The 25,453-nt window shown below is 34.5% G+C and overlaps 1 protein-coding gene across 7 annotated transcripts in view; it reads right to left on the minus strand.

The window, feature by feature from the left end:
* The window catches only part of LOC129005479 (ecotropic viral integration site 5 ortholog-like), a 188,845-nt gene that overhangs the window by 34,168 nt on the left and 129,224 nt on the right, over nucleotides 1-25,453 (minus strand). The window contains exon 1 of one of the 7 annotated variants that reach the window (XM_054434381.1): nucleotides 422-440. The exons of the other annotated variants lie outside the window; for them this stretch is intronic. The gene's annotated coding sequence lies outside the window, so the exon portion shown is untranslated. Of the gene's footprint in view, nucleotides 1-421; nucleotides 441-25,453 lie in introns of those variants that run through there. 7 annotated transcript variants of the gene reach the window in all.

A 25,453-nucleotide genomic window follows, 5' to 3' on the forward strand; every position in this document is an offset into this window, starting at 1 on the left:
CGGTGTCGGTGTCACTCTCCATTACCTACTGGGAAACTTAATTAAACAGTCCTCCTGAAAAGTGGAGTACTTGAATATATTGCATCCACACAATATACTCTCCATTCACTATAAAACAACGCACAGTCGTAATAAAATTTGTAAAAAATTTTAGATCACTATTTTTTTTACAATTTTGTACTGTGCTAAAAAAATGAAAGATATCAGCTTTAATTAATTTCGTTATACAGTAACACTGAGACAGTTTTTTTTAATTTTTAGTTAATTTAAAGGTATAATTAGAAAAAGTTTTTATTTTGGTCAAATAAACATTCTTAAAAAGCAAAATAATTTCAATTCGTGCGAGAATGTATTCCTATTGAATTTGAATATTTTCAAACCACACTATTTAACTTACTTGTCAACAGCTTTCTAAACCTACCTCAAAAACGAATACGTAACTTTTGATTATACTCCCAGCAATCAATGTAAACATTGGAAGTCCGCCGAAGCACAACAATGGTGCCCACGTTGCAGAATTAGGTAGAGTAATTTTTCGCAAAATCAGCTGACTTGTCTAGGTCAAAACTGTTACGCAAGGCCAGCTGATTGTACAGTTGAACAGCTGTGAAAGGTCGCATCACCTGAAGGACGCTTTCCCGCCAATGTGAGAGTGAACGTTGTACTATGCGATGTGATAAAGTATAACACAGCAGTTCATACAGTCTGTTAAGAGGGGAATGATAGGCCTTGATAGATCGGGAGCAACGCACTGAACGTATGTTCGTGTGTGTGCGCTCGTGTGTGTGTTCGTGTGCGTATGTGAGATGTTGCGAACCAACTGGTTGATGGATCACCAATCACCATCATTGTATACCCGATTCCATCCATTACTGGAAATGTATGCAGTACAATTCAGTGGGATACAAGTTAGCAAGATGTGACGAATCATAGGCCTATATGTCATTTTGATAATTATTTGCCTATATGAATTTGCTCTCACAATTGATCGAATCTTGTTTTGTTATAAATGCAAATTGTTTCGTCTAAATAAGTGAACGGTTACAAATCTAAAAACCTGCAACTAATGTCTCAAACTGTGAACTTTTTATTGTAAAATATACACAACTATTTTCAGAATAATATCGCAATGGAAAACAAACATTTTATCTGAAATAAAATTAATAAATGCTTTCAATAACTAAAACATTGAATTGTGATGAAAAAGCTTTGTTGTAGGACGGTAAAATATCGGAAGCGTAAAAGCTACGGGGATGAACAAAAGTTGTGGTTGAACAGGGGACGGTTGACAAAAAGCGACAACGACAACAGTCGATGACAACGACAACGACAACGCTGTACTGAACAGAACAAGCGAATCGTAAAACATGTTTTAACAAAACCGTGTTGTATTTTTGTTGGTTGAAATGTTTAACAGGTTTTTGTCAAATCTCAAAACGTTATCTTTGAATTCACAGACAATCTTATAATTAAGTTAAACATCAAACTAAATAATACAAAATATGACCCAACATTTACCTAAAGAAACGGCAAATATGCTGTATAAACGGGTAAAGAAATGAGTATGGATTAATTATTGTCATTAATTACGTCTAATGACACTAAAGTACTAAAATTGTGTTTACTCGCAAAAATCTACTTTTAGAATGAACAATAGGCCTACCAAATATATTATTGAGACTTTGAGTACAGAACCTTCAAAAGTAATTAATTCGAGGATGTTTTATACATGCCTAACATTTTTATTTTGAAAAAAAGTAATCATAAACAACTAATAAAGCTAATAGTGAATAGGTGGAAATATCAGTTTGTACTGTAACCTAATTAAAATAAATAGACTGTAAACAAGTGAACTACGATATGAGCAGACTAGAGGTCAAAATAAATCCGCAATTTCGCAATATAAATAGAGAGCAGAGAAGTAATACTATTAGGGTTGGGCCACGTGATGTACTTACGTAATGTACATTGTCTATATCCGCCGATCCGACGCCCTCTAGCAATACTGTACTTACAGCATGGGGAGGTGTGTATTGAACGCATGATATTGGACATAAAAAAAACACACAGAATAAAACACAACGTATCTTTATTTCACACCCTCAAATGTAAAAATAGCTGTCTCCGAGATATTTCAGGAGTGCACACGGACTTTGTGTATCGATTTATACTGTTTCGAGTTTTTAAACAAATTAATTCAGATGAAATTTAAGTTAGCAGATGTAAACAGCTGGGAGAAAACATAATGTGAGTTTTTACGGAGTAAATTATTTATTTCATCTCAAGTTTCTGACTCGATAAATTCAATCAAAATCAGAAAAAATAAACGTAGGCTTAATGCATGTCAAGAAATTCGGGGATGGATCAATCATAACGCAAGTTTTTGACATGTTTACAGGATTTAGCTAGACTTTTAACGAATCCACAGTAGTGAGAAGAAATCAGCCAAAACTGAATCGAATGGAAACTTTACTATGACAATCAACATAATCATTAACCCATACGCAAATATTCCCCATTGTAAAATGACGCGTTTGTCTTCATTCAAGAGTTTAATGTAAAATTTTCTTTTTTTCTGGATATAAAGTCGAATGGGGTGGAGTATTTATTTTTATAGAAACCTCTTCAAACATTAAGGAGCATTTGGATTGCTCAAATTGATTCAATATTCAAAACTATTTGCCAGAGAATGGTTATTTAAAACTTTGCAAATAACATTAACTATATCTAAACCATGATTAGTTTTTCCCTGTATTAGTGTCCCTTTGAAACATGTTTCCATGATTACAACCCAGAGCCATGTTGCCGCTAGTAAACAAGACTGACCCAGATGTTTTCATGTCGACAACTTGGTCGTTAAACCGGGGTCGATACTCCACTGTACATCTGCTATCACTGGAGTACTAGAGATAGTATCACTTGAGAAAAGTATCACTCGACTACGTAGCATCCATTTAGCAAAGTACGAGCTAGTATTAAACTTGAGTACTTTTTTGTCCTATGACGCTAGGCACGAGCCTGGGATTGTTTTTCACATTACTTCAGGGGGTTACGGCATTATCACTTAGATAAAATCCATTGGTGATTTGGCGGGATTTAAACCCGGGACCCCAGGCACTGAAGCCCCGCGCTCAAACCACTAGACCAGCTCGCTCGCCCAAAAACTTGAGTACTAATGATGGTATCGCTTCAGAAAAGTATTCTTTGCTGAACTGTTCATTTACCTATGAAATCACTTTAGAAAAGTAATACTAACAGTATCCCACTTGTACTAGTGATTCCATTACTCGGGGTAATTATTATCTGCCGGGTATTATTTTAGTAGTGCATTGATATTTGCATAAGAGAGAATCTTTTAACATACTATCTGGTTAATTATTAGGGCGAACTACAAGCTCGTGTAATTGATAGTTTCAATTGAACATGTTGTTTACGAAACTCAAGAACTTAACTTGAATCCTGACATGGTGATGTGATGACTATTAACAGTATAAATAAACCGCAACAGCAATCTGCCACATACTTTCTCCCATTAGCTTGTCAACAACCCTTATCATGGGTGAGCGGTGGGAGTAACTATGATGTAAGGAAAATCACAAGTTGTAATAACTTTGGAACCGTAATATTTACAGAAATGGGAGTTGTAAAATTTTGTTCAGGGTTAAAAGGACTATAATAAAACATACTAAATAATAAACAAAATCGTTCCAGACTATTGTTGAAAGCACAATTCTTCCGTTCTTGTATGGGAAAATCAGTTGAAAATCAAATTTTCAAAAAGTAAAATACACCTGGAGATGCTATGGATTAGTACCCACATACCAAATTTCATCAAAATCGTACCACAGGTGTCTTGAGCTACACAGGGGACCCAGAACCCCCAACCAAACTCGAAAATATTTACAAAAACAATACTTTCCCGATGTACAGGGGGAGAAAGTAAAATGAGTAACGGAACACTACGATTGCTACTTCTTGTGCTCAGAAATGTGTAAATCTCTGCAGATCCTAAAGGATCAAATGTCTAACAATCAATTGATGTTTCAAACACCAAGTGTCAACAATTCACATATAGTCAGTGCATGTGTTGGTGGGCGGTTCTGTTACTGATGAGTCACTAGGGATGAGAGGCGTACATCCGTCATACTCACCACTCACTGGGCAAGGACAAGCTAATGAGACGGCTTGGGATATGAATATTCAATCTACACTATTAAGGGAGTATTCAGTACCATATTCGCCAAGCTGAGTATTCATCAAGTTCTCGTATTATTCAACGAATTCCTCATTCGAACCTAAGAAAAGTCAGTGGCTTTGTAATGTTCAAGGACAACCTAATGTGAATTGATCACTTAATATCTAAAAATATGCATTGTGTGAATATTAGGATCATCTTTGTCTAGGGTAGCTAGATATAGTGCTTGCTTGGTAATCAGAATCACCGATGTGATTGCTTGTGATCTGAATATTTAATAATCACTCTAATGGCGAATATTTGGTACCATCTTTGTCTGAATAAGTGGATACAGTGTTCACCCTACTGATCAAAAGCTTTCTGGTTCGATCCTGAGAAAAGTCAGCAGTTTTTTGACAGTTCGAAAGTGAACACAGCTGTCGTTGATCGTTGGGATTTTAAATGTAAACAGCTGATCTATCATCATACTATCCTTCACACTAAAATACTCAATATGGTGTGTAGACGTCGTCAAATCTAATCTATAGATACACCACTGTCAAGTGCTGTAGATAACTCATTTCATGTTAAAGTTGTATCATTGGCCTGTGGATATTGAAGTCAGACAACTACATGGGATAAATTTAGCAATTTAGTAATTTATGAACCTCTCGTAGAATGGTCTACTATTGAAATTGAACTTTCTCCGTGTTAATAAATGTTTCATACTATGTTACTTCTGTAACAAACGAATCAGATAATCTAATATACAGGGTGGCTGAAAAGTAACTACCACCCCCCTTAACTTTTCAACCATTTGAGATATTTGAAATCCGTTTGCGGCAAACTTCTAAGATGTGAGGGGCTACAATAGTTATGGTAAATTTTGAAAATTTTATCCTTAGGGGTAGCGGTGGTAGGGGGTAGCTCAAAATTTTCAAATGGCAAGTATAGTCGAGTTTGGTATCATTTTATAGGTATTGACGAAACAAAACAATCGACGTAAAGAAAACTAAAATCGGCCTACTAATAACAAAATGGCGCCCTAAAACAATTTAAATCTACAGAACCATGAGGAGGGCTGAAAAGTAACTTGCACCCCCCCTTAACTTTTCAACCATTTGAGATATTTGAAATCTGTTTGCGGCAAACTTCTAAGATGTGAGGGGCTACAATAGTTATGGTAAATTTTGAAAATTTTACCCTTAGGGGTAGCGGGGGTAGGGGGTAGCTCAAAATTTTCAAATAGCAAGTATAGTCGAGTTTGGTATCGTTTTATAGGTCTTGACAAAACAAAACAATCGACGTAAAGAAAACTAAAATCGGCCAAATAATAACGAAATGGCAGCTAAAAAATACTTTTAATAAATGACATCCTTATCAGAAAATTGCAATTTGGTGGTAAAAAAGGCTAATTTTAATTTACTTTCAATTTGTATCCAGCCAAAGTTTTTTTCTATTTCGGATCATTGCTAATAAGATGCGTGGTCAGTAAACAGTGCCTGGAAAATCCCAAACTCCATAATTGCTGTTATCAGTTATTCCTGTCCATTTTCCTTTTTTGTTTGTTTGTCGAATTCTTTCTCTAGGTGAAAGTTCAGTAGTACAGTACTGAGAACTGCCCATATCGTACATAACCAAACTGCAGGCCTACACTATTGCTACTTTTTGATTGTTGTATGTTGGTTTGTAATTTGTCATGGTTTTTTCGTTAGAAGAAAGAGTGCAAATTGTTTTACTGTTTGGGCAAACTGGCACTTACAGTGGAGCAACTGACGCCTTTAACGAAAGGCATCCTGAACATCAAATCACTAGAAAAGCTGTGTCTAATCTAGTAAAAAAGTTTCATCGTACAGGGAGTGTTGTGGATGAGCCCAGATCCGGTCGGCCCAGCACAGGTGAATTAACAGAAGCAGGAGTTTTAGCAGAGTTTTCTGTTAATCCTCAGCAATCTGCAAGAAGAGTTGCGCAACAACATAATATAAGTAGGTGGGCAGTGAACAAAGTTTTAAAAAACCACAAATTCCATCCATATAAGATCACGTTAGTCCAGGAATTGTCTGAAGATGACTTTGATAGAAGAATTGAATTTTGTGAATTAATGACACAGAAGTTGGAATCTAGAGAAATCTCTACTTTCGAAATAGTTTTTAGTGACGAGGCTTCATTCCAACTTAACGGACACGTTAACCGGCATAACTGTAGGTATTGGGCGCAAGAGAACCCCCACTGGTACCGAGAAAGTCACACTCAACACCCGCAGAGGCTAAACGTTTGGGCTGGAATCATTGGTAACTTCATCATAGGTCCTTTTATCATAAATGGTAATTTAAATGACACAGCATACAATAACATGCTAATCACACAAATAATTCCAGCTATTAACAACTTAATAGAAACAACTGCAACACCAGATGGAAACCCAATTTTCAATAGAGATAACGTGTATTTTCAACAAGATGGAGCTCCTCCACATTATGCTAGGGATGCAAGGGATACACTGAACATTGAATTTCCTAATCATTGGATTGGTCGAAGAGGTAGTATTGAATGGCCAGCCCGATCACCGGACCTAAATCCATTAGATTTTTTTCTATGGGGCCATTTAAAGTCAACGGTTTATACCTCACAGCCAAGGTCCCTCGAAGAATTAAGACTACGGATAGAAACAGAATGCAGAAAAATAAACAATCAAACTTTCCAAAATGTAAGGAACATGTTTCAACAGAGATTGTACTACTGCATGGAGGTACAGGGAAAGCAATTCGAGCATCTCATCAAATAAAAGGTTATTTTTTCTACCATTTCTTAAAAGACTTTTTAACGAAAATTTTCATTATCATGGATGATTGGATTTGAATTGTTTTAGGGCGCCATTTTGTTGTTAGTGGGCCGATTTTAGTTTTCTTTACGTCGTTTGTTTTGTTTTGTCAAGACCTATAAAACGATACCAAACTCGACTATACTTGCTATTTGAAAATTTTGAGCTACCCCCTACCCCCGCTACCCCTAAGGGTAAAATTTTCAAAATTTGCCATAACTATTGTAGCCCCTCACATCTTAGAAGTTTGCCGCAAACGGATTTCAAATATCTCAAATGGTTGAAAAGTTAAGGGGGGGTGGTAGTTACTTTTCAGCCACCCTGTATAAAATTCTCGTGTCACAGTGTTTGTCTGCAAACTCCTCCGGAACGACTTCACCGATCGTTATGAAATTTGGTGTGTAAATTCTGTAGGTATGCGAATCGGACGTAAACTATTTCCCGTTTCGAAATTCTTAAAAGGGCTCCGCCCCAGTGGCTCTGGAGTTTCCCATGTTAACCTTATGAGAAATGGAATTAATGAATCTTAACAGCTGTTTCAATTAAACAAGTTGGTTCTGTTCTATGATGTTCAATAGCATTAAAGTTACAAGGATTACCAACAGGGTGCAGCACTATTATTTCTTTTACATTTATGACAACAGCTAATTTGCAACCAAAAGGTGAGTGAGCGTAGCGAACGAACTTCAACCTGGAGGCGAGTTAGCGTAGTGAACGAGCTAACCTGAAGGCAAGTGAGCGCAGCGAACGAGCTCCAACCTAAAGGTGAGTGAGCGTAGCGAACGAGCTCCAACCCAAAGGTGAGTGAGCGTAGCGAACGAACTTCAACCTGGAGGCGAGTTGGCGTAGCGAACGAGCTAACCTGAAGGCAAGTGAGCGCAGCGAACGAGCTCCAACCTAAAGGTGAGTGAGCGTAGCGAACGAGCTCCAACCCAAAGGTGAGTGAGCGTAGCGAACGAACTTCAACCAGGACGTGATTGAGCGATGCGAACGAGATCATCTTGAAAATTAAACGTAACGGTACTTTCTTTCCATCGGTCTGTCTTAGGGGAAACCTATAACTTAGGCGATACGAAGTTCGCCGGGTCAGCTAGTCTATATATATAAAAGGCAAAGCCCTCACTGACCGACTGACTCACTCACTCACTCATCACTAATTCTCTTACTTCCCATTTACCTAGGAGGCTGAAATTTGGTACACTGATTCTTTAGGCATTAAATAGGAAAACTAAGCTGTTTTTATTCTGATCGGACTCTCGGGCTCCGCCCCAGTGGCTCTGGAGTTTCCCATGTTAACCTTATGAGTACTCATATTTAAATGGAATTAATGAATCTTAACAGCTGTTTCAATTAAACAAGTTGGTTGTGTTCTATGATGTTCAATAGCATTAAAGTTACAAGGATTATCAACAGGGTGCAGCACTATTATTTCTTTTACATTTATGGCAACAGCTAATTTGCAACCAAAAGGTGAGTGAGCGTAACGAACGAACTTCAACCTGGAGGCGAGTTAGCGTAGCGAACGAACTTCAACCAGGACGTGATTGAGCCATGCGAACGAGCTCACTTAAAGTTAAACGGGGCAAAGCCCGCGGGTACAGCTAGTCTATGATATGATTGGTCGGCAAAAGACAATTATACTACTTTTTATGGCGTTTACTACAATTTACTAAAATTTGACAAAAATGCAATATATACTTTATCTTAAACACAATAGTTACAGGAAGTTTACGAATGGAATCTCTACAAAAGATATGTCTGCTTGAAACTTGGTTAATCAAATCAATTATCAATCAAATCGATGCGGGAGGTACAGTTTGATTCCCGACACATCCACAACTTGGGTTAGGACCGCTTTCCCTAAAAAGCGTTATTTCAGTACATACTGTACATTGTTTCATAAAAATACCACTGGCATTGACATAAAGAAAAATAAATTTAAAATTACAATCGGGTGTGTTGAAAATAGAGAATATCTAAAATACACTTTGGTAACACGACATGACCAAACATTGCAGTCGGTCAGGTGATGGGCGAACGTCCATTTCCTGACCGGAAACAGTTTTGCCACCAATTACATCACAGGAATACCAACTAAACCGAATGAAAACCAAGTTAATTACACTTCCAAGAGTGAAACAAGAAGCGACGCTGCACAATCACTTTACTCTAGGTTATTATGAGTGGTAATGTTTACAGTTTGGCAAAATTAATAAGCTGGGGAAGTTCTTTGAAACTTTACTGGAATATTTACACCGCAGCTGAGAGTTCTTAAGAAAGCCAAAGTTTATACAAAGACGTTATTAATTTTACGGTTTCACGTTCATTTTATTACGTTATATCAACAAAAAACAATGTAAACTGTTAGGATCCAAAATTATGAAATAGTAATATAAAGTTCTAAAAGGAAGTGTAAATGATTTTGACGACACAAAAAATATCACTAAATACAATTTACATTACTAAAATGTGTTCAAACATTACACTTTAATAAACCAATTAATGAGACGTCTTCTAAACTATAGACCGACATTGAAAATTTGAAATAAGTTGAGAGATTGCATTATTGCATAGATTAAGACGAAAGTTTAAATTAGCATCAACTCAAACAAAGTCATCGCGATGTTATAATTTAATTCAATCAAATTAAGGATCACATTTTTAAAGTACAATAGAGCTTAGTGTGTAAACGACAAAATATAAAAAATAGAATAAAAACCCTTTAGATAAAAACATATATTTTATACATTCATGACAGTGAGCTTGAGCGCATCGATTATCACTTAGCAGAACACGAAAACAGCTGACATGCAACATGCAACTGGGATGGCGGGAAAACCTCAGTAGCAATACCCCCGTAGCAGCAAACCTACGGACTACGCGAATTTCCATTTGACTAAATTCATCTTGTCAAAAATTTTTCCATAAACTTGTCAGATCTATTCCTATAACATTGGAATAAATGAGTACTTCTGTTTGTTACTACAGGGAAGGAAAAGGTAGGCTACTTTTTTGACGATACATCATATGCTGTAAAATCAATAAATTGGTCAAATTTGTTCAAAATATATCCATAGACAAGCAATTTACAACAGTTAAAATTTTATTCAGAAGAATTGAATGGGGTTTTGAAAATGTATAGATTTTTTAAATGCTCTACACGATGGTTGCAATGAAAATTGCTCGTGTATGTTTTATAGGTAAAAAGTTAAAAAAAAACATTTTTTGTAAACATCAAAACCCCATAAATACTACGTTTTTATTACCCAATATTGCTGGTTCTCGAACTTAAAGTATACTTTACACGTACATGCTTAATTTAAATCGGTTCAAAGTTAATCGAGATGTTATCATGCTCCCACCGTAATCAACAATTTATTAACACCATTTATTTATGACACTACCCAAGTCAAATCCGATACGATAGTAATCCTCTGCAATGTAGGTCGGGCAGTAACAATGCAACACATTCTGAGGTGCGTGAACGAACATTCCTAGAAGTCTCACGTATCTTGTCTCACGCTCTCCCAGAGACATGAGACATGAGATGAGAGATGAGGAAGAGACTGCCACAATAGTGAGACTTAGAGACACGCCTACAACCAACGTGACAATAGCAGATATAACTATAACTCTCTTCCGCAACGACTGAGAAAAATTTCACATTTCATAAAACGCATCAAGTCTGTTTCCTGCATGCACACTTCTGCATTTACGTTTTCAATATTGAATGCAAACCTACGACAAAATACCTAATTTGAATGAATTACACACAGTAATTAATTCGGCACAGCTGTGTCCATGACGTACACAGGAAAGTTGAAATCAGCTGATCAACAATTACCAGCACCGGTGCTGGCGACACAGCTGGTACAATGCACCGGTAGCGGACAACGCAACGTGGCGCGGCCTTCACCTAACGTTATATGGAGGTGAAATCTACCTGGGTAACCTTGCAGCCATTATAGTACCTTATTTATTATTTTTTTTAGCTTTTCCATGCTGAAAAACACATTTTTTATGAAATTTGAGGAGCTTAAAGGTAACACTTTTTGCAAACGCATATACTATTTGAAAAGGTCTTGGTTACACAAAAGAATTAAATAATATCAGTCAAAAGATTGTGGTGTACATGAACTTCGAAATGTTAGTGAGAAGAAACAAATATAGGTAAATAACAAAATTAATTCATAGTTCGACCATTAATAAAATTTAGTGCAAAACACGTAAGCTCGAGGTTTATTTTAATCTTTTATTTTTTAAATATAGTATGTATAAGTGTAACAATTTTGTAATTCATCCAACGCGGTTTTTGATTCGTGGAGATTACAAAAAAGTATATTCCGGGAAAATATAGGTCTTACCACGAATACTAGACTACTATTACAAATGGTTCACTATCGCGAAAATCTGCAAAAATAAAAATAACAATATTCCCAATCCTTACTTTTTTATTTTGTCAATCTCAACCACCCAAATTACATTAAGAAGGTGTTATACTCTCAGATAGCCAAAATTTTATATAAAATGAACGGAATAAAATGAACCTAAGATAAAACAATTCGTGTAAAATAGGCTGTAGAAGGGAGGAGGGGTCAAATAAAAAAGCCGAGTTGAAAGAAAATAGTGAAGAAAAACAGACATAGGGTGGAAAGATGCCAGGAAGACAATCGGAAAAGTAACTTGTCCAACGATCCGTTGGCGTAAAACTGAGACAACACTAAGAGAGATAAATAAAAAATTCTTTATCCGGAATCAATAATAGCTTATAATAATCGTAACAAAGTTTTGCGTTAGCATATGTAATCTTTGATCGTAAGAACATTGAAATAAAACATACAACGAAAAACACGTGGATTAATAAAAGAATGATTATAAATAAAGGAATTTTCAGTTACACGATTGTTATAATTTGTAGTGATCGGGAAAGCGCACATAATATAGAGCAATTAAGTTAGAAGATTAGACATACTATATCCGATTTCTACCCAACAGTCAATTAAGGTAATAGCCTACATTAATCAACAGCCTAATTGAATATCCTCTTAGTGAATGAAATTGAGAAGTTCCTTCTTCCAAAATACATTTTGTAAAATGCTGAATTCAAACATGATTTAAGAAAAAGGTTCCCTATTTGGCTTTGGCATGTTGTAAATCAAATTGAAACCTTTGAAACCAAAAGCTTAAAACGGGGATTTTCAGATATTTTTGAAACTGGTTCGTTTAAGACCATTCATAGAGGAAACCCCAATTATTATTTATTATTTGTACGATTGCATTATAGTCTAAGACGGTTACATAAGACGGTGTAATGACAACTTAAATTCAACGGCTAAAAATAATGTACAGTGGTTTAAAAGTAGACTGCTGTTGCTAAAATGTTGTAAAGTGTAAAACGATTTTCGACGTGTTTGAAAAGTTATTTTTGAGAGAAATCCTAGAAAATGCACTTACCAGGGGCTCTAAGGAAACAAAGAAAACTAAGGGTCAGCCAAATTGATTCAGACCAAAACCTCTCCAATGTTCCACCGTCGTGGAGTCTACTACTGTATCTAGTAGGGAATACGTCACCGTGCAGTCAATACGAATATAACATGGAAAAGTAGTTAAAACTCGAATTAAACATAGCGTGTTATTAGATTACTAAATCTTTAAAAACTCTAACACATCCGAGTTAATTTGTTATTTGTAAATAAACTTTAGCGTAGAGCTCATTTAGTGTATAGAAAAATTAACTATTTTACCGGAGAAAATAAATCGAAACAGCAATAGAAAAATAACTAAAGGGAAGATAAATAACTTAAAACTAGTGATAAAATTTTATTTTTCTAATATACTTTTTTATTTAAATAGAGAAAGTTCAGGTTAAATGATTGGAAACAAAAAATATTGTGGGTTTTCATTAAAAAAAATTCGCTTATTGATTGATGATAACATTTTGAGAACAGTTACGTTTTCGCCGCATTGTCCGTATAATATGATGAATGCCTAAAGTTAACTAAATACTCAGTTTAGTTTAGTTAGCTAAGTACTGTAATTAAACTGCCATCCCTTTCAATTACCTTAGCTTTAATTAAAAAAAATATATTCATTGCACAATTATACTAACCACAGAAATTTTCAAAAATCTACGTTATTTCAAAACCATGGATTTATTTCCTTAAAAACTATTATTATTTTTCAAACTAGATTAAAAATTACGAATACTAAAGCTAATCCATACTAAATATGTCAAATTATCTTTTTAACTTCGCTGGATGATACTTTAGTAGTTTGTTAGAATTAAGACCTCAAATAGAAGACAAGCGCAGAAGCAAAGAAGTTGTAACTGTCACAGTAAGCGAATTGGAGGAGGAATGAGGGAATGGGGAAATGGGGAAATGGAGAAATGGGGAAATGGGGAAGACTCAAGAGGCATCTCGAGATGGCGTCCTCAAGTTAACTCTGGTAAACTATTTAATGGAAGCAACCTAATCTTTTAAAAGCTTCTGGAGGATTATGAAAGGTATAATTTCCTGGAGATCATTTTATTGGCTGAACACAGACTAAGGCATTAAAATGGAAGTTACTTCATATCGAGGTAATGTACTTAAATATCTTCCAAAAGTACAATTTGGATGAAAAAATATAGAACTTGACAGAATTACTGTATAATACATTTCTTCATTTAATTTCAATTCAATATTTTTGTGAGGCGTTAAGATATCAATGGATCGTTAATGACATAAGACTAAATAAGTCTGTTGAACTTATTCAGGTGACTAATCAGTTTTTGGCAGAAACAAAATTGATTTTAGACGGTGCCAAATACGTAGAAAGTGAACCTAGCTTGACATACCTAGGTTAGATCAGTGGACTTGAACACTAGATAATGTAGGTTCTGAATTACTTGTTCACAGAATTAATTATAACATGGATAGAAACTAGGAAATGTTGTTTGGTGGATTTTGAACCCGATCACCAGGGAAATCACTATTTAGAATCACGTACCTAAGTACTGAACAATTTAGTAAATGATTTAAATGAGTATTCAAATGTGGCCCCTCTTTGGTAATATATGTTACATCCTTATGGCCAAAAATTCAATTGTATTTAGTTTGCTTGGGTACACCCATAAAATAGTAAGATGGTCATTTTTTCAATACTAAAATCGGACAGGGCGACCCCGATTATCTTTTTGATAGAATAAATCCCAGAACTACAACGTAATTACATATTACAGACAAACGGAAGATGCATAACGAATATAATTTGTCCACTCAGCAGTTCATACCAACAATATATCGATGGCCAACATTTCTTGCCTTTGTATAACACACTCTTGACAGCCATCAACAAGGCCAATGCACCGCAGGTTTGAACGGAAGTGGCAATTTAGTGACAAGCCTCCAGTGACAAGCTTCTTGTCACACTACTGACAAGCCATTGCCGCACGTTTAATGGGCTTCACCTTATCACAATGTCACAGTGTTTGCAAAATATTCAAACTGACAGAAAATATATATGCAGTATAGCATATACACTAGAGAAAAAGCTAGCTATTTTGAATCTACGAGAATGTATTTATCCATATTTTAAATAGAACCGAGTGAGACATAACTTTCATTTTTATGCTGTTCCTTAAAATAATGTTTAAAACATCGTACATAGGTAAAAATAACACGAAACCTTTTTTAATTTACTCAGAACAAGATTTGATACCGACTGACTGTATGCTAGAAGCTCGAAGAGCTTAAGAGATCACACCTAATTGGGTGTAGCTAAATTAACAAATCTTAATAATTCGTATCCAACTTGTTTTAAACCTAAAAGTTGCAGGATGTCTTTCAAATTTGTGATTAATACAACTATACTTAAGCTAATAGGGAATACTTATTTGATATCTTAGCTGAACATCATATTTTAGGTGCGTCCTATGATGAAATACCAGACCCACCCATGCTGTAAAATCACACCTTAACAACGGTGATGTCGTGTTTTTATATATCGTGCGACCTTTAACAGAATATAATACAAGGTTGCTTTCACCTCATTTACAGACTAATGTCAACATTATACGATGACAAATTAGTGAGGAATATATGGACCACGTCATGACAAAACGGCCAACTCTTTTCAACATAATGGTTTTTTTTGGTGGTTCCAAACCAGACCCGTTCCACCATTCATCATTAGTTTTAAAATTAATAATCCTGGATGGTGGAAGAGCTGTACGACATTTTAAACCCACCCTAACCCAATCACACACTCAAACATGGTTTAGCATATACCGAAGCTGCGTCCACAAAATAGACCACTTTGAAGATAAGAAACTACAGCAAACCCATGTTGGAAAGATTTAGCAGTCGAAGGTGTGAAAGAGCACCACGGGCGGTCAATAATGACAATCAGCTGATAAGATGGATTTGACCATCTCACGAAGTCAGATCATAACTCACATCAAGACATGCAACAATATTGCTTCTCGCTGGCTGATTGTATAGATTACAGCAATAATAAAGGCCTGCATTGAGTAAATATCAATGTTATTTACTCTGTTAGCATCTGTTCGGTCAATGCCTCCTCTAAAACAGCTGTTTCGGTAGGCCGGGAGTGCGGCGTTGCCACGTCTGTCCCGCCACGGCCTTGTAGACTATAGTTCAGTAGTATTCACGTAAACTCAGAAATTTATCTATCGGCTTGTATAGAATATAATGTATAGCATTTTGAAATAGCACACCTCTAAGTGGCTTACGTTTTCCCACTTAACGGAACGAAGATTAAAGATGAGTCACAAGTGAGTGAACTACTATTGGCTTCATCCCTAGGCTAAGTCAAACTGTCCTACTTTCTAGCTCCTACTTAAATAGACTGATCATACATGTGTCACCCGTGTGTACAATATAATCAATGCTAATAACCGCTACCTATGAGTTACGGGATATTTATTCTCATTATTGCGTCTGCATCTTGTGATGAAAATTGTGTTTTGTAGGGATATGTAGTGATTGTGCGGTTTAATAATAGAATTTTTTATACAATTTTGAATATTAGATAAACATTGTACTGGTATAAAATAAACCCCACTGAGTTAGTTAATGTGAAAAAATAGACACGCTGAGTAAATCAGTCACATTGAAATATCCTATGACGAATATCCAATGATACCACACTACAACAACGCGCGATCGTTTAAAAAAGTTAGAACCAAGTAGTATAGTTTGTCGGTGCCGTTTTTTGTGGGTCGAGGTTTTTGGGCTAACTCCCCGCCTCATGCATAATTGCTAGTACATCTACCATTCCCCTTTCTAGTTGATGTATTATATTATTATATTTCTGTCTTATCTATATATATTAGTTGTGTGAGTATGAGTTGTTTAATATTGGCATTATAGTTTGTCGCGGCGGTTTTTTGAGGTGCGTTGTCAACTCCCCGCCCCATGCCTAATTGCTAGTACATCTACCATTCACCTTTCTAGTTGCTGTATTATATTTCTATCTTATTTATATATATTAGTTGTGTGAGTATGAGTTGTTTAATATTGTCAGTATAGTTTGTCGGTGTCGTTTTTTGAGGTGCGTTGTCAACTCCCCGCCCCATGCCTAATTGCTAGTACATCTACCATTCACCTTTCTAGTTGCTGTATTATATTTCTATCTTATCTATATATATATTAGTTGTATGAGTTGTTTAATATTGGCATTCTCTTTTTATGTTATTCCACCTATATTGTATAAATACCTCTTACCTTTAGAGTCATCTATATGAAATGATATTGAAAATTTTCTTAATTTTTAGATGTATTATTGTTTCTTTTTTTTTATCAACAGTTGGGACTTATATGTATACTTAAACTTTAACTGTTTTGCTGTATCTTTTGACATATTTGAGATACAAGTGATTTTAAGTCTTGCTACAAGAAAATGCTCTAAAATTAAAAATTAATTTAAACTAGCTTACAACCGTCAAATTTAAGAACAAAAGATTTTTATAGTTACAGAGGACCTTTACAAGGAAATAGAATGTGACTTGCACTTTTTTTTGGTATATATACTCTGGTTATAGTAAAGATATTGTCAAAGCAAAACATCTCTATAGACTTATATTATTTGATCCGTCTTGAAACTGTGCAAGATTACTATGAGAATGTTGCAAGAATTAAATCTACAAATCATCACCTTCAAACCTTAACTAGGGATAAAAAGTACTACATTTTCATGATGTTAAGAGGTTTATTGTACAATATGACAATAATATTACATCAATAATATTACAAATTTGTTACTAGAATACATATGAGTTTTTACATCAAATACTCTGAAATTTGTCCCCTCGAGTCATAAACATCAAGTGAATGTACTATACAATAACAAATACATTTATTATATTGAATTGTAACATGAACTATTTATAATATTTCTTTAGTGTTATCATTATAATAGACAAATCGCTACGGCTATGCAATGTAAATCTGAGAGTCAATTATCATGATGAGCTACAACTTTTAATCCAAATGAAAAGTTATTTAAACATACATATATACAAAAGTACAATACTGTACGACAAGAAAATAGAAATAATATTTGCTACTTGTTTTTACCCTATTCGTGGTAATTATGAAAATCAATCATGGAATTTCTGGATTGATTAAATGAAATACGATGTCTTGTTTGAATAATAATATACATGTTTGTGTACTTTTATACAAGTAAAATTAGTCATATATGTCAAAAATGAATGAATTCGGTAAATGCCGAATCTCGGACAAGTGAAAGTCGTTCCAAACACTAACGATAAATTCACATCGTTTTCTAAGACTGTGGGAAAGATGGAACTCCGTTTCATAGACTCTTTTAAGTTTATGCCTCGCAGTCTTAGTGAATTATGTAATAACCTACAGAATGATCAAAAGAAAATTTGTAGGGAGTTTTTTCCTAGCGAGGAAGACTTCAACCTTATAATAAGGAAGGGTGTCTATCCTTATAATTATCTAACAGACATGTCAAAATTGAGTGAGACATCACTCCCACCAATTGAAGCATTCCACAACTCCTTGACAGATGAAGAGTTAAGTTCAGAAGAGTATGAACATGCCTGTAAGGTGTGGTCACACTTTAATATTGCTAACCTTGAAGAATATACAATGCTATATTTACGGACAGATGTTGTTATACTTGGAGATGTTTTCCAAAATTTTAGGAAGATTGTACACTCGACTTATGGTTTGGACCCTGCATATTATTTCACTGCTCCAGGTCTTGCATTTGATGCCATGCTAAAAATTACCGATGTACGGCTCGAGTTGCTAACTTGCAGAGAGATGCACGACTTCTGCAGAAGGGGGATGAGAGGCGGATTTGTAACGGCGCCCCTAAAGTATTGTAAAGCCAACAATTATTACATGGGGGAGTTATATAATAAGGAGGAGGCATCATCCTACATATACAACATAGACATGAACTCACTTTATGCAACAGCCATGTGCCAACCCCTTCCTTATGGAGGATTTGAATGGGCTGACATTGACGAATTGGATGGCATCTTAGAAGCTGGCGAGGATTCAGAATTTGGAGCATTTTTAGAAGTAACCATAGAATACCCTGAACATCTCCATGAAGCCCACGGGGACTACCCTTTTCTTCCGACTCAAGAAGAAAACGAGGACGGTAATATGTGTCTCATGGCCACTGTCCGTGACAAGACCAACTATGTACTGCACCATACTAGTCTACAGCTGGCTATGAAACATGGTCTTGTTCTCAAACATGTACACAGGATCCTAAAATTCAAACAATCAAAATGGTGTGAGAAATTCATCCTTTTAAATACAGAGATGCGTAAACAATCTAAAAACAAATTTGAAGAAGACTTTTACATAGGGTTTTCAAATTCCGCATTTGGCAGATCTATAATGAAACTTGATGATCGTGTTAATATTAAGATTGCGAAGACCAATCAACAAGTGGACAAGTTCTCAAGAAGTAGACTATTTAAAGAGTTTTATGCTGTGTCAGAGGACACCCTAGTCTTCGTCATGCATAAACCCAAAATTATATTCAATACTCCAATATACATGGGTGTTGCTATATTAGACATCAGTAAAACTATAATGTATTCCTTTTATTATGACTATTTAAAACCTATGCATGGAAATAAAATTAGAATGGGGTACAGTGATACAGATTCTATATTAGCCCACATATATACACAAGACTTGTACCAGGACCTAAAAAATAGTCCAATCTTCACCAGGCTTGACACATCCAACTACCCTAAGAATCATATTTTGTACCAGGCTGGGAGACGTTTTGGTTTGGGCCTGGCAAAGGACGAAGCTGCTGGAGATTTGCCAGTAGAATATGTAGGGCTGTGCTCCAAAGTGTATAGCAAGAAGAAATTGATACTGGAGACAGGACAAATAGTAGTTTACGGGATGAAGGCTAAGGGGACGCAAAAATCGATGTTGCGAAAACATGTGACCTTCGACAACTACTTTCAAAGTTTGATGTCTCGAGGGAATTTTGAAATGAAGCTCCCATTTACACGCATTTCAAGCAGTAGAATGCAAATCACTACTGTTACAGGATTTAAAACCGCTCTACGATGCCACGATCCCAAACGTTTCCTCTGCTCTGACAGGATACACACCCTCCCCTTTGGAGACAAGAGGATTGAAGAGGAAAAGAAGAAAATAGAAGAAGAGGAGTCAGAGGACAGAAGAGAAAATTAGTAAAAAAAAGGGGGGGGATCAATTGTAAATTTATAAATCTTTAAAATCTTTTATAATCACTGTAACATATCCCACCTAAAATAATGGAGGGAGGGGGGGGGGATAATAAAACAGGCATTTATTTGTTGTTTATGTATATAATGTATAGTTTAAGCTCATATGCAAAAGTACGCGTTTTTATTGCTCAAACCTGGGGTATGATTTTGCTATCATATCAGATATTGTGTTAGGTTCAAACATATTTTTGTTTTTATTTGTTATAGAAAAAGAAGATAAAATGTCCAGATCATTGTTCCAGGAAATACCCTGCACATTTAGGTGTAGGGTAAAAACATTTGCTGCATATTCTGAATCATCCACAAATTTAGAAGAGTTTCTTTACAATATAAAACCAGAAATAGTAAATACTTTCCAGCAATGCTTAGAAACACTTGGCTCTTTTAAAGCCAATTTGCTAGTAGAAGTGGAGTATTTAAATGGAGACGATGTGTTGACTATAAACCTAAAAACAAAAAACAAGGGATTTTATAATTCTAGTAATTTGCAAGAGTTAGTTGATAGTGAACTAGATAAAATCAAGAATGAAATGCGAGAGTATCAGTTAAAGGGAAGTGGGCATACATTTTCAAATGTTAAAAAAGTAGAATTACGTGTAAACAGACACTGTGTATATTGAGATTTTATTTCGGTTATGCACATTGTAAATAATAACCAATTTAGATTAGTCCAGACAAACATTTAATTTTTATTTTTATATGTACAAACAAGCCACCATTCATCTGTTAATAGTTGTAAAATTGTATGACGAATTTACATCATAGTCGCAGTTAGTCGATACATTGTGTTAAATGACACAAATTCACATCACAGTCACAGCTAGTTGTTACATAACATAAAATTTGTGTAAAAATTGTGTGAAATGTGTGAAATTTGAGTAAATTTTTCACGCAAATTCATGTCAAGTTACAGTAAGTTAGTTGTTACATTGTGTGAAGTGTTTGTACAAATTGTGTAAAATGTGTGAAATTTGAGTAAAATATTTTTACATAAATTCACATCACGGTCAAAGTTAGTTGTTATATTACATGAAATGTGTAAAATTTGTGTACAAATTGTGAGAAATGTGTGAAATTTAAGTAACTAATTCACATCAAAGTAACGAGCCACAGTCAATTGTTATGTTCGATGACATTATTAAACATTTTTGACATATATAACTAATTTTACTTGTATAAAAGTACACAAACATGTATATTATTATTCAAACAAGACATCGTATTTCATTTAATCAATCCAGAAATTCCATGATTGATTTTCATAATTACCACGAATAGGGTAAAAACAAGTAGCAAATATTATTTCTATTTTCTTGTCGTACAGTATTGTACTTTTGTATATATGTATGTTTAAATAACTTTTCATTTAGATTAAAAGTTGTAGCTCATCATGATAATTGACTCTCAAATTTACATTGCATAGCCGTAGCGATTTGTCTATTATAATGATAACACTAAAGAAATATTATAAATAGTTCATGTTACAATTCAATATAATAAATGTATTTGTTATTGTATAGTACATTCACTTGATGTTTATGACTCGAGGGGACAAATTTCAGAGTATTTGATGTAAAAACTCATATGTATTCTAGTAACAAATTTGTAATATTATTGATGTCATATTGTACAATAAACCTCTTAACATCATGAAAATGTAGTACTTTTTATCCCTAGTTAAGGTTTGAAGGTGATGATTTGTAGATTTAATTCTTGCAACATTCTCATAGTAATCTTGCACAGTTTCAAGACGGATCAAATAATATAAGTCTATAGAGATGTTTTGCTTTGACAATATCTTTACTATAACCAGAGTATATATACCAAAAAAAGTGCAAGTCACATTCTATTTCCTTGTAAAGGTCCTCTGTAACTATAAAAATCTTTTGTTCTTAAATTTGACGGTTGTAAGCTAGTTTAAATTAATTTTTAATTTTAGAGCATTTTCTTGTAGCAAGACTTAAAATCACTTGTATCTCAAATATGTCAAAAGATACAGCAAAACAGTTAAAGTTTAAGTATACATATAAGTCCCAACTGTTGATAAAAAAAAAAAACAATAATACATCTAAAAATTAAGAAAATTTTCAATATCATTTCATATAGATGACTCTAAAGGTAAGAGGTATTTATACAATATAGGTGGAATAACATAAAAAGAGAATGCCAATATTAAACAACTCATACAACTAATATATATATAGATAAGATAGAAATATAATACAGCAACTAGAAAGGTGAATGGTAGATGTACTAGCAATTAGGCATGGGGCGGGGAGTTGACAACGCACCTCAAAAAACGACACCGACAAACTATACTGACAATATTAAACAACTCATACTCACACAACTAATATATATAAATAAGATAGAAATATAATACATCAACTAGAAAGGGGAATGGTAGATGTACTAGCAATTATGCATGAGGCGGGGAGTTGGCCCAAAAATGCCGAACCCCAAAAAACGGCACCGACAAACTATACTACTGAACCAATCACTGGAACTAGCAGCTGAGTTAAAATACCGTCCAATTGGGCAAATCGTTTGGAACCTGCCTAATGCTATAATAGTAACCACATCACGACCTAAAACTAGCAGCTCTAAAAGCATACTCATGCCTAATATCATTAGCTACATAGTAGCCGATTACATTAGCTACTGAAAAAGTGGCCATGAGCGACTAGGCATTGTTTAAACTAAAACGAAAGGCTTCCATTTCAATTGCAGGCGTCAACGATTTCATTAAAAATCAGATCATGCGATTCGATCCACTCCACGTCAATTTTAAATGGTCTAACACTCTTCACAGATATTATTCTACAATAAATAAGACGTTCAACAAATACATTATGACGGCACACGCAAACAAAGAACTGACAACAATGTAAATTGTAAACTCATCAGACGAAGCATGTTTACCTATTACGTCAGCAGAGTTGCTGAGTCCGCACAGCATCGAGGCTACGTCAGCACTGTATTGTTGACAGAGTGTTAAATAAGGTTGATTCCAAAGCAATACAAAATATCATTAGTATTACACATTTCGACAGCAAGATATACACCTTGAATTTGAATATATTTGGTCAACTAAGTTTTTTTACAATATATTTCAACAGCAAGATATACACCTTGAATTTGAATATATTTTGTCAACTGATTTCGTTTACAATATATTGTATCGTAAAAAAATTGGCTATGAAAGTGTTTTGTAAAAATAAAAGATGCAACATATTCATTCAAGCATTTACCATTTCAAAATGTTAACATTTATTTTATTTGTAGCACATTTTGCAAAGAGATAAATGATGAATAGTTTAGTTTAATTTACATACATTTCTCTCGCGCTGGTCTGAATTTTATACATGCATATGGACTTTTCAAAACTTTATATATTGAAACGCCTATCTCCTTAAAAGCAGAAAATTGTTGATAGCTATAGTTAGGTTTTGCACCAAGCGGATTTTTTACCGATACGACTTCGTTGGCTTGTATCAATGTTAGAAAATAAAGTGTATCACAATATTTTTTATTGTTGATCAGATTAATAACAAAACCCCAATGTTTGACTGATTTTGCATTTGTACTTAACCTAAAAATTGACAGATTTCTTAAAAACACCCATCCTATGGTATGATCATTGGCATTGGATACTGAAGTACATGCTATCTACATAGAACACCTGACGCTAGTTTTTTATACTTGGGAAGTATAGTTGGACGATTGTCTAATACAGGAAGTTACTATTGAAGCTTTACTTTATCTTTACGTTTTTCATACCGTGAAAGTTTAAGGTGATTTGAAATATTCCATATTTTACTAAAGGTTGTCCTTTAAACTTTAATTGATTTCCCATTTAGGAAAGAATCTATAACCGTTGGTCTCATGTTAAAGACCTAGACCCGAGACCAATCTACTCCTTTCGTTTAAATCTCCTTAAAGTCCAAAAACGGCATTCATTCGAATTTATACATATTTTGGTAAAAATAGTATGAGACAAAATGGAAATTCGCAAAGTTAGTGGTTTGCTTCGTCAGGAGGTATTCAAACTAGCTAAAATTCCCAATAGGCAAATCCACTCCACAGTAGTGACTATGTTTAATAGTGTATTTTTAATTATTCAAATCAATCTGGTTTAAACAAGTATATTTGTTTTAACAAAATAAACTCGTTTGCTTCGTTGTAACAAACAAATATTGCTTGTTTACAATCTTCCAACTCAAACGAACATAAATACTAACGTAGGGATGACGTATACAGTGAAGGACTAGGTCAACATTTGCAAAAGATAACGAACATATTCACTCCCGTCCTTGACCTTAACATGCATAACTCATTTATTTACAACACATGCAACAGCCTACCCATGATTCTTACGTGTTGCATACTATACACAACCAAAAGGTTCGAATTTAATACAAGCTTGATAGCAACGCAAACTCAGATTTTTATACTTGTATAGTTTACAAGTACATATTTTTTCTTATAGACGATCAATTTGTTTTAGAACGCATAAAATTGTTAATCGCAGGAAAAAGTTTTAATAACACAAGTTGTACATTACCCAGAAAACGCGTCGCTATGATAAGTTCTTCTTGGACATACCTGGAAACAAACAGTTGTTTTAAAAATGAGATAGAAATAATATCCACACATGTACATTTAAAGATTAATATACATGAAAGAAAGGAACTACAAACAGAAATTTTTGATATAAATATTAAAAAAGAACACTCAAACCCTGCAGGATTAATGAACAAATTACTTAATAATATTTTAAATATGAAATGCTCTGCTCCGCATACATACGTTTCGTTAGTTCCGAAGCTTAGGTATGTACTCATTTCCCAATTTGAATGTATCACCAAAGTAACAAGTTTAGCAATTAATAGAATTTTAATGCTTAAGAATCCTTCCCCAGAAAAAAAACCCTCTTCTGTTTGTACTCATCAAACCCAGCTTTAACATAACCGTTTGTCTAATCTCTATTTTAGAACTACAGAATTCCTAATTAGTATTTAGAGTCAAACTCAAGCTATTGACACAAATATGCAGCATAATACTTATACTTCTTTTATTTTGAAGTTTGACTATTCACTGATCACGATAAATAAAAAAAATGCAATTACAAGTTTATAATAGTTTATTATAGTCAGATAATCTGACTAGTTCGACGTTACATCTACAATGGAATTAAACTGTACCATTAAACCTAACTATTATCGGCGTAGGTTATCTTTCCCTACCTCCAATTATAGTTTACGTTCACAACAAGCTTAACAGCACAACCTTGAATATGATGGCACTATTTGAATCACCGAGTTTGACATAATTCTTATCACTGACTGATAACAGAAGTGCGGTGGAAAAGTTCTTTAACAGCTAATACATACTTAGCCTTTGAAATACAAATTCATGCATTAAATATAGGCATTGACTTAATAGAAAGTTTTAATTGTTGAATACGTAGTCTTATAATAAAAGCTTCCCAGTTATTTATACAGTTGATGTTAATTAGGAATGCCAAGGAAAGGAGAATCATAAAAATACCCCCGCACCAAACCTGCAGACTAAGCGAATTTCATGTTGCCCAATTGGATTTTCACTCAAATATGTCCAAAGGTTGTCAGATGTATTTCTTATTTTAATAGCATGAGGTTTAATCGCCACTATGAAGTATGTATACAGTATG

The sequence above is a fragment of the Macrosteles quadrilineatus genome, unplaced genomic scaffold, assembly GCF_028750875.1.
Source record: "Macrosteles quadrilineatus isolate MER2022 unplaced genomic scaffold, UCM_ALF_1.0 Scaffold_21__1_contigs__length_2333173, whole genome shotgun sequence".
In the NCBI taxonomy this organism is placed as follows: Eukaryota; Metazoa; Arthropoda; class Insecta; order Hemiptera; family Cicadellidae; genus Macrosteles; species Macrosteles quadrilineatus.